The following is a 12,123-nucleotide window of genomic DNA, read 5'->3' as shown; positions in this document are numbered from 1 at the left end:
TCGAATACGACCGACAAATAAGTAGACTATTCGATATTATATTCATATCAAGAGGGTTTTTTTTCTATAAAAAACATATGCGTATACTTGTTCTACTACCCTGTAGTATACCTGCCAGATTTACTAATATCAAGTTGACTACATATTATGCATAATTTTACAACATTCATTTTAAATTCTTTTTAGTTTACAATGTTTACATGGTGTACCTACAATCAATAATAAAGGACAGTTTAAAAAAAATCTAAATATTTTAATTAACTGTGTTATTATCAATATCATGCTGCCCTTCTTTAGTTTTATGGGGACTTAACATATTGTCATGAGACGACATACCTACGATTCAGTAGGTATTGAACTGTGGACAGTAGATCCATAATATTTATAAATAATAAACGATGAATGTAATTTTGAAAACATATATATTAGTAGGTACCTATATTAATATTTCACGATTGCCCAATATTAATAATACGAAATTATCAACGTAATGAGTTGTCTGACTACATATTTTCTAACTTGTCGTAAGGGACGATTTATTCCCTTTTGGAAATCGACTTTGAAACTTTAACCCAAAGTTAGTATAAAATGAGTGACAAATAGTTGGGGATCACTCAGAATTTGTCAAAATTAAATTATCGACATTGTTGCCAGATAAAAATTTAATATTCAGTAGATTTTTTTATCAAAAATATCGGCTCTATGTTACGACCGTACTCCCTGGATAAACGTCAGATTTCTATATTCAATACTTGAAAGCATCTAAGCGTCACTTTTTGAGCATAGACAATCATCGGAAAAATTGCTATTATATGGCTTAGGCGCTATAATAAGCGTAGACAATAAGAACAAATATAAAAATCTTTTACAACGAATAAAATTCAAACATTTTCAATTACCTAATAAAATTCGCCGTTTTCAAAAATCAGTATAGCATATTAGAGTTCGCCAATGCATTTCATAAAATTTTAATAATTATAAAGTAATCTTTGTCACAAAGACACTCGTGCTTAAACCTTCGTCTAAAAACGCTTTGAAAAGGTAGGTAAGTATGCGAAAATAAGGAACATTTTTCAAAATAACGTTATAGATAACAATATTTTTTGTATAAAAAATTTCCGTGTTACATAACTAAACGATATTGTTAATATTTCAGATAATTTCGACTCAAATTTAATCAATAAAATAAGAAATACGAGTGAAAATGGCTTGAATTGTTCTTATTTACACTTTGATTAGTGATTGTTTTTATAAGTTAATAATATTTATCCATAGTCAGTATTCCGTATTTAATTTATATTCATTTAATTAAATGTATAATAAATAAAACAGGCTCCAGTTTATGATATTAAATATTTCGCTTCCACAAACAAATGGCCCGGTCAAATAGCCTCGATAAAACGGCTCACACTGATTGAAATTAAACGTCACTGGTTTTCATTAAAATGCCACTTTTCCTACTTAAAACTTACCTTTCGGCATAATATACATATCATAAATATGCATGAAGCGTGTTATCTTTCATATTAAATATTATACCAAACTAACCTCGTATTTTTTTTTATCTTTATTTTCTCGGTAATGCGTTAATACGGAATACTGACTATGGATATAAATATTACAATCTTATAAGAACAATCACTAATCAAAGGGTAAATAAAAGCCATTGAAGAAATTATAACAATGTCGTTTAGTTAACACGGCTCAATTTTATATATCAAATATTGTTTTCTATAACGTTATTTTGAAAAATGTTCCTTATTTTCGCATACCTACTTATCTATTTAGAGCGTTTTTATGTGAAGGTTAAGGCTCGCACAAACCAACGCGAATATTCACCAAGTACCCCGTCAAAATATCCCAAAAAAAGCACCCGCCATCGGTACGGAAGGTCCGGTCAAAAGAGTCTCAAAAAAAGCCTATGCCGCTATAATGCTCTCTACTTACCTGTTGTTAATGAACAAACGTGACATTTATTCACGCAGGGGATCAAAAGATACAATGAAAGCCATCAATTTGTCATATATTTGGCTATTTTTTGAGACTCTTTTGACCGGACCTTCCATATCGATGCGGGTGCTTTTTTCGGGTTATTTTGACGTGGTAAATGCGAATGGATGGCAGTGTCGGAGCAAATAATTGTATCAATGATAATATAAAATTATTGATATATTATTTGAATGCTCGATACCGAAACGTCAAACAATCGCAGCGCTCCATATTGAACTTTGTAAGATAATAACTTAATTCCCTTCCGAAATCTGAACGTCGCGTGCTCTTTCCCGTAAGCCAATACGAGCTTGATTGGCGAATAATTCGCTTTGGTGTGTGCACGAATGTTTTAGGTTAGTTTATAATTATTTAAATTTTATGAAATGCATTGGCGAACTCTATTATGCTATACTGATTTTTGAAAACGAAGAATTTTGTTAATTTAAAATGTTTGAATTTTATACTTACATTGTAAAGGATTTTTCTATTTGTACTTATTGTCTACGCTTATAATAGCGTTTTCGCCATATAATAGCGATTTTTTCGATGATTGTCTATGCTCAAAAAATCTCGCTTAGATGCTTTCAAGTATTGAGTATAAAAATCTGACGTTTATCCAGGGAGCACGGTCGTAACATAGAGCCAAAATATCTACTATACTTAAGTACTAGATCCGGCTCCCAAAAGCTTTTGCACAAAAATAACGAATTGCATTCGAAATAGACAATATAATTTTTCCATGAACATAAAATACTAAAAGCTTCTCACATTGTCTATACCTCATGTTAGTTAAAGAAACCCTGTAGGTACTATCCATTCCTCCATACAGAATCGTCTAAACGTCGGTCGTGCGCCAGGAAGCTAATAGTTGCTTTATTTTCCTACAGATTCAGAAAAGCCCTAAAGGGGAAAAGGCGATCAATTAAGATCGGTAGACTGTGTTTATGTATGCATCATGAAAAACTACAACATTCTAATACATACACGAAGCTGAGCATGAACATTTCGCATAGCTTATGTCATATTTTCGTATACCTATACACATATATTATATTCTGTGATAAAATGTGCATATGTAAAAACTGAAAAATACAGTGCGCAATTCAGTGGCGAAAACTGCCTGTTGCATGAAGGTAAATGATTATAGTAAACGAAAATAATACCAATACCTACACACTTAGACAGTGATCAACGCCAAGTAACCCATTACATTGAAAATTGAGAATACACTTAAAGTTCATAATTTTCAAAAAAACTATAAAATTATATACCTACCATAAAAGTTGGACCGAGAGGGATTCGAACTCACATCCATTACTGTTAGGGTGAATGCTTTCGTCATTATGCTATCGATCAGTCAATGAGTCAAAAATAATTTAATTAACGTTAGTGCGCTAGCCTACATGTCCATACAAATAGATATTAATTACGATTACAGACTCAATAATTTCGTAGTATTTAATTGCGCCACTGTGTTAATTACGGATGGGATATCAATTCGCGATATTCGTGACAATTGACTCGGCTATTAGATTCTCGTATTAAAATTATTTTTACGAATCAGTGCAAACATTAAACAATCGCTTAATATTGAGATCTCGCCACAGATGAACATAATAATCGGGCTCGAATGGCTGCAGTGCCGTGGAGAAATATCACTCTTCACTTGTCTGCAAAATGTTTTCTTCAACTTCGCTACCTTGAATACATTATAATGTATCCAATAATAAACTTAATCACAATTTAATATCCTACGCACGTTTGATTGCATCTTCTATTATAATATGTACCTATGATATATTTTTGGTAAAAGTGACTTTTATTGAATTAGGTGTAGGAACTTATTTCAGCGGTGTAATGCTATATAAAATAGTGCCGGATTGCTGTTTATTTAAAACCCCAATCACCCTATTCTCTATTTTTCCTAAAACACATTATTTGAAATTGCACTGACTAATCGTTTTCTCACATTTTCACGCCCAGTTTACTGTTAAGTTCTCAATTCTATCCCAAGTTTACCATATTTTGTCTAAGCTCACCTTTGCCTGGAAAAAAGGTCCCGGGTCATTGCATATTTACTAGACACTAAAACTACAACATTACATAATAGTTGACAAATTTTACAATAACAAAGCTATAATATAAGTAATAGTATCCTATAATTATTATGAATAAAAATACCTTTATGTTTCTTTATAATATTGTTTATTTCGACATGATTGTCCACGTGTGTACTATTTCAATTATCTCAAATAAGCAGTCTTCGCCACTGTACATAATATGATATTTTTTTCAGAGTTTTAATTTTATGTTATAATCTATTATGTACTTACTATTATGAATATTTTAGGCTTCCAACAGAAGAGCCCCTCTCTGAAACAGAAGCCGAAGCCTGTGCCTAGCGTCAGAATCATCGTCACTTCCGATTCATACTGTAGTCTTACCCATGCAGTGCAAAATCTCCTGACTCCACTGCCAAGAAGTGAATCGGTGTGAATCGCCAAAACTTTTACATTTCATGTGGATCAAATCCAATCAAAATTTACACAAAAATAACTAAAGGATCCACGTCATAATATTATCTTGTTATATAAAATTACAGTTCTCTCGTAGAAAATGGTCAATAATTATCAAACTATTGTTAATGCCATATTAAAACACGTTATGCATTTACAGATCAATCAATGTGTTCGAGAAACAGAGAACTGTTGAACTGTCTTCTGTAAGCATATATATAAACTGCTCAAAAGAACATGGATATTTGACTATTGAGCTGTAAGGCTATAAAAATTGTCACCAATAACCAGTAGCGCACCCAGGGGGGGGGGCAGGGGGCCTTGGCCCCCCCCAAAATATGAAAATCATCAGAATGATTTTACACATTGAAATCGAAAGCCAATAAACTATACCTTGGGCTTAGACAAACAACACGGCAAAAAATGATTTGTAATTCTCCAGCATCCTTTTTAGTAAAATTTCTTAGATTTTAATTTCTAACACAAAAATTTCGAAACACCAATGTCAGGTTTTTTTAGAAACCCGTTCCCTAATGAAATTCTCGGTGTCCACCCGAATTCCGGAGTGGTATAGGTCATGGCTGGGGAGGGTTGACAGGGCTCTAACCTGGGGGCCCGGGCTGTGGGGGGCCTGGCGTGTCGGGTTGACCAGATAAGTGAGATAAACACACATCATAAATTATCCTTAATAGTAAAAAAAGTCGCCTGCGGCGCTATTATACTTCAGGTCTATGAACATTTTAATTTATATAATGGACCAATATATTTTCTGATTATTATGTGTCGATACTCGACAGCTCCATTATTAAAGTAGATGTATTGAAAATCGCCAATAATTCAATGTATAAGTACCCTCAATTTGAACTAAAACACAATTTGAAAAACGTTAATGTAGTATTTCACACTGCCTTTAATCTAAGCGGTGGATAGGGGGCCCGTCAAATACCCTAACCCAGTGGTCGGCAAACTCATTAGTCAATAGAGCCAAATATCAACAGTACAACGATTGAGATTTCTTTTGAGAGGCAAAATTCTTAAACTTAAATTATATACGTAGGTAGTAAGTAGGTAAACTGCTAATTTACTTTAGTTAAAGTTTTAAGTCCTAATTAAATTATAGGTAGGTACATAGTCTATGGTAGGTACACTGAATAAAACTGAATATCACACGTAATAATGATCTTATTTATTAATAAAAATTAAATTGTAAGTCAGGTATCCATAAAATTGAATCATGACAATGTGACAAACTCAATGTGAATAATGGCCTTGCATCTCCTTGTAAAGTTTGGGTAAGTCAGGTTCGTATGTTGTTGATTTAATTTTAAGCACGATTCCAGGTTCTCATCAATAAATCGATTTCTTAATTTACCCTTGATCTCCTCTCTTGGAAATCTTTTTACTAACCACAAAACTTGCAATATTAACATTGTTGACAGATTTTATTCAGTACCTAATTAAATACAGAACTTTATTTTTCTTGACTCATCTCCTCAGCTGCTTTCTTCCTTGCATCATCGACAGAATATTTAGCGCAAAATTACGAGTTTTTAGTTGTATCTTTCTAAATTTCAATGCGCCAATTTTTCCCGAGACATAAATACAGGTCGGTAAGCCATTTAAGTTTTGAATAAACGCGAAGTCTCGGTCTATTCAACATTACATTTACGGTTATCCTCTTCCATTTTCTTTGCTTCTTCTTTGTAGCCATGTCAAATATGGCAGAGAGCATCTGTGGCAGAGCCGCACTCAAGGGGCCAAAGAGCCGCAGTTTGCCGACCACTGCCCTAGCCTGAGGGCCCGTTTCAGGATGTGGGGGCCATGGTGTAGGTACACCGAGTGCAATAGACAAAAGACCGATAAGCGAGATATTAGGCTGTGTTGTATTGAGTAGGTTGTGTATAATTTAAATGCAATAATACTTTTTTGTCCATTTTCGATTAATATGTTGAAACCTCAATATTGAAAAACCAAAAATCTACGACAAACATTCGTCGAAAAGAACGACTACACCCACTACGGTGGTGGTGTAAATCAAAAAAACATTTTCTTCGGTGAAATTCGGCATAAATATTGTAGCTCTCTAGACCAGTGTTCCCCAAGCTTTCGACATCTGTGTACCCCTTCTATAATTTTCGTAACACTGAGAAAAATGCATATAAGTACTTTAATAACAATCAAAATATATTTATATATTTCTTTTGTAGTACATAAACAAAATAATAATAAACGACGAATAAAATTCATTCATAATAAAATATAAATCAAAGTTATATTATAAAAAATAACATTCATTGGTAATCAATTTTAATCTGAGGTCCGGTTTCACACCCGAAAGACTGTTCCTTTTTTACGTAATGTCTACAAATGCTGAAAAAGCAACTTCACATAGATATGAAGTTGGAAAAGGCAATATGTATTTCAGGAATGTTTCTGTTAAAACTGGATACACATATTGCATTTGCAACCTAAATGATGTTTAAGTACACTCCTTATATTTATTTTGCAAGAATCCGTCTGAAGTTAATAATTCCAACAATTGCTCTTCTTCCGCATGCGATAAACCTTCTAGCATGGATATTGTATTAATGCTTGTTGCACCAGGCGTAGCCATAACCCGGTGCAGCGCACACCCCCACCAAACTCTTCCCGTACCGCAGGGGGTACGCGTACCACACTTTGGGAAACACTGCTCTAGACCAAGCGGGTAGCACAGCCGATATTATTTAAGTAATCTTTTAGCATACTAGGTACACATGTCCAGCATGGTCGCTGTTCACTTCCAATCCGCCAGTCGCTGATGACACGCTCAACGGTTACCACAACTATGCCTCCAATTTAATAAAAACTAGGAGAAACTGTACAAATATATCGCCGCCGTGTATTGTGAAAATATCTAAAAATATTTAAATGAAGAAGAAAAAGAGCCTATGGGACTAATTTACATTTTCCTCCTTGGGCCCCCCCCAATAATAAATCCTGGGTGCGCCACTGCCAATAACTATTACGTGATCTTTGAGTGCATAACGTTGTCCAATTATTATGAAGCTGATATACCTACATAAAAGCTCTTAGAAAGCTTATTTGTAAATGAAATTATTATTTCCGTATCTTGGAATTCAAAAAAAACTGGATGAATATTAGTAGGTATGGTATAATCTTTTCGCATGTACCCAATTTGAAGTGTGAGTTGCTTACTACCTAACGTAGGCTTCAAATCATAATGTAGCCATAATAATAATTGAAATATAAATGTAGAAAATTTTTCTAGCAACAATTGCAATCATGTATGTATGCATACCTGGGCATAATCTAGTAAATCAATAGATGTCTAACTATCATAATATTTTAACCCTGGTAGCCAAAGTTAAGCTATGCCAAAAAGTAGATAATGAATTTGCTCTAATGTTTTGGTCCAGATACGTTATGATGTATTTAGATGTAAGATAAGTTTTTAGTGTGAAGGCCCGAAACTTGCATAGTCAATGTTTCAAAGCGTGAATCCTTAACGAATTTTATTGCCTCAGTGAAGTTAATTTCTGCTCAATACCAAAACTATGAAATCTTATGAAATGATGAAAAAATATAACTATTTTTTTCTTCAATTTGTTGCTGTGTAAGGTCTCACCGCAAATTGTAAATTTATAAAAAGAAAATAGGAGTATGTATTAATATAATGAGAAATAAATCGATTGCCTTCGGTTCAGACATGATTTTACTAGTAAAGTAAAAGATAATAAATAATAAGATTGTAAGTAATTAAAGGCGCGATAATTCACGATGTGTCTTTAAAATTGTAATATTCATACGAGTATATTGGACGAAAAGAATGGAAAAAGTTTCTAAATAAGGTTAGCTTAACAATTAAATGTGGTCTCTTTCAAGACAAGAGTAATTATTTTAAAATTAAAACATGGCAGTTAACTAACTTAGCATGCATATTTTTTACGATTTGACATCAGTCAAATATAATTGTACCTACTCATTTTGTTTTACAACAAATTATTCTCAATACAGTGACTAATGAATAATGGCATTACGAGACATGCAATTAATACAATTGGTTACCTTTAAAATAACGATGAAATAATACCTACCTAATGTATAGAATCTAATTTTTATCAGACATCAACGTCATCAAATGGGGTATTATAATAATTATTCCAAGCTATTTTTAAAAGAATCGAAAATATAAATTTTATATTCAATTATTATGTTTGATATACACATATGCTAATAATATAAGACATATGCTAAAAAATACTCAAAATATTATATATATATAATATAAAATTATTATTATCACAGAGGTGTGGTAAAAAAGTTTAGATGAATATGCATTTTTATTTCCTACGACAATCGAATTCTTATTCCATTAGATTGGATCAAATTAATCATAAAAATATTAATGCTATCAAAAAATAAACCTCATCCTATGACTGTTTGCATTTGGATATGTTGAATTAAATTGTTTTTTTCTTATTGTCCTCATTTATTATTGCTTACACGTGGAAAACCACAATATGTTGTTGCAGGGGGAGTCAATGGAATGGGCGAATGATTAACTACCATTATTGAAAGACAACTATTAACATAACCTTCACCGTATGGAGGCCACTATGCTTCGTTTAGGAATAACAATCAATGGTAGTTTACTTAGTGTCAATAAAGTTGTCACCATTATATTTAATTACATGTTACGTAAATCGATCACTGATGTCGCTAGTAGTCGCGGTACATTATGCGAGCATAGTTATCCATATTACCACCCCTCTGTAATCTTTTGGTGAGTACTATATTACTATAGTAATCTTGACAGATCTATTTCCATTTATTCGCTTAGAGTGACTTTAATAATATTAAAATATTCTTATGACAGCTGTCTCTACCTACTTGCTAAAATTAATATTTATTTTAAAGAAAATACCGAATAATTGTATTAAAAATTATTGTTATTACAAGAAATGTGTGTACCTAATATATAAGTATCTACCCAATTGTACATAATAATTACGTATCTAGGTGTCTGCATTGCCATCATTATTGAGTAATGTAAATTATAGATACATCAACATAAATTGTCTGGTATTCAATTTTGGAACTAAGCTCATCACAGTAGAAAAATACTGAATGAAACTCAAAATTATTGCATATAGCACCAGAGTTGCCAACTTAACGTTTTTCTTGCAAGATCTAGCATTTTTGAATAGCCATCTAGCTTGTAGATTTTCTATCTGGCTTATGGCGTTAAATCTAGCGTTTTTCGACACCGCAGACAGCTTAAAACTTCTCATAATAAAGCTAGATTTAAAACCGGATTTGCTTGAAAATCAACATGCTGGTATAACAAGAGCGTTGGAGCGGACCCTTTTTTGAGTTGCTCCGCTCCGGGACCTAATACTTGCTACGGCTCCGCTCCAGGGTCTGCTCCACTCCGGGGGTAAAAAGTATTATATTTATACAAATGTTAAAAAATAAGTAGTTTTAAAATAATCGTCATTTTCATTACTAATTCTATTAAACAAAATTCCGACAGCAAATTGTCTCTCATTATTTGCCTCTTCTGTTAAAAAGTGAGGGTATTTATCACTCGACAGTGTTGCCATATTTTAAATAATTCCACTGTTGCAAAGTGTCAAAATATACTATTTCATTGGATTTTAGGTCAAAATTTAATAATAAAAAAAACATCCGGAGCAGTGAAGCACTACAAATTTTCGGTGCTCCAGCTCCGCTCCTGCTCCGGGTAAAATTCCATTGCTCCAGTGCTCCTGCTCCGAGCTCCGCTCCAACGCTCTGGGTATAACGTACTTCATATCTTACTAGGAAAAAACACCCGGTGGCCGTGCCACCTGTCAACATTCTTGTTGATGCGCTGAATGCATGCATTATGTTCAATGCGCAGATATATTTTATAGACTATGACGTGAGTGCGTCTGTGTGTGTCTTGCGCTTCGTGGCAGACAGATAAATCAAGACAAATACGAGTATATATATTATATACATCAAACACTAAATGTTACTTACAAAATGATGACTAAATTTCTTAACTGCGTTAATTTTAAATTTTATGGCCTGTTCTATTAATTGTAAAATACTTTTTCGATCTTTGCTCTTGTAAAAATGGTGTTTATAATATTTTGGCACATTTTTTGAAATGCTAGTTTCTAAAAAAAATCTAGCATTTTATTCTGCCATCTAGCTTATTTTCTTACCCTATCTGGCATATTTTTGTGAATGACAGTTGGCAGCACTGGTAGCACCATCATTTAGCGGACAACTTATACTGGTAGATCTATTGATATTAAATACAGAATTTAATGTTTTATGTGCCTTTGATGTTAGTGTAAATTGAAATAATATTATGCATTTAAAAGCATACTTCAGTGAAACGGCAAATAATTCTCAACTATAGGTGCGATGAAATTACGGACTCGCTGCCAACCAGAGAGTGAAAGTCGAGCTGTGAACACATCAATTTGTTTTGTGATGGCGTCGGGGGAATTAATTCTTAGATCGTGTAAAGATGACTAAAAAACGTTACCCATTTACTTGAAAAAGAAAACATGTTAATGAATATATTATTATTATTACTAATAGAACATAATATTAAATGGACGCATGTTGAATTTTTATGACAAATTATGTTTTGTTCTGCACGTGTCGTTTGCACAATCTTCACATCGCGTAGTCACAATCGTTTTAGACCGTGCCCCAGCTGAAGTATAGCCTTAACAAAAAGAAGCCTTTTATGAATTTTATAAAAAGACCAATATCGTCAACTTAGCCAAGTATCTATTACCTGAGATTTTATTTATACTGTCTTGATTATAAAATAAATGTACTGAATTAATGTGGCTTGTAACTATGTAGATATTACAATGTTGTCATTGCCAGTTTACCCATTTTTACGGGTTTTTTTTTTATTAGATAATATTATAAATTGAATGTTATATTTTAACGGGTAATATGAAATTATTGTGAATAGTATTTCAAAAAGTGAATGTACGAACATGTATTTTATTAGTGTCTGTTTAACTATGCCAGCAAGTATGAAACATAATAAAATACAGTTATTCTAGGTAATATAGTTTTTTTCTATTATCTTTAACTATAGTGTTTATATTTTCTGTGAAAATAATTTAAAAACTGTTACACCGATATAATTATTATTATATTATAATATTGATTTTCCCAGTGCTCATATTTTCTGTGAAAGTAATTTAACTGAGTATTATATTCCCAACTGGTTTTTCATCGACATCCAGAATTCTGTGAAATCTTTATTAGGTATATTTTAATTGAAATTGTTTTAACTGTGAGTATAGTATAATTAATAATATTATGTGAATGGATTGCTTTATTAAATCTTTTTGCGTAAAGAGTGAAGGTAAAATAATATTACTTTAATATTTTATACTATCGACTGAAGGTACTTGATGGAATTTGAATAATGGATTTAAGTTTTGTACTATACCATTTGAGTATAGTACAAAATAGTGCAAAACTTAAATCCATTAGAATTTTACTTTATTTGATTGAATGATGCATCAATCCCCAAGACCGACTGTATTCAGGCCATGGTATTAAATTGCGAATTATGATGGCAGTGCTA

General features: G+C 32.4%; 1 protein-coding gene across 1 annotated transcript in view; it reads right to left on the bottom strand.

The window, feature by feature from the left end:
• The window catches only part of LOC147065468 (uncharacterized), a 496,544-nt gene that overhangs the window by 467,168 nt on the left and 17,253 nt on the right, over positions 1 to 12,123 (bottom strand). The window lies entirely within an intron of this gene.

The sequence above is a fragment of the Rhyacophila brunnea genome, unplaced genomic scaffold, assembly GCF_057557595.1.
Source record: "Rhyacophila brunnea isolate RB1 unplaced genomic scaffold, BYU_Rbru_1.0 scaffold_6, whole genome shotgun sequence".
In the NCBI taxonomy this organism is placed as follows: domain Eukaryota; kingdom Metazoa; phylum Arthropoda; class Insecta; order Trichoptera; family Rhyacophilidae; genus Rhyacophila; species Rhyacophila brunnea.
Note: the sequence above shows the minus strand (reverse complement) of the source record. Positions and strands in the feature narration are given on the sequence as shown.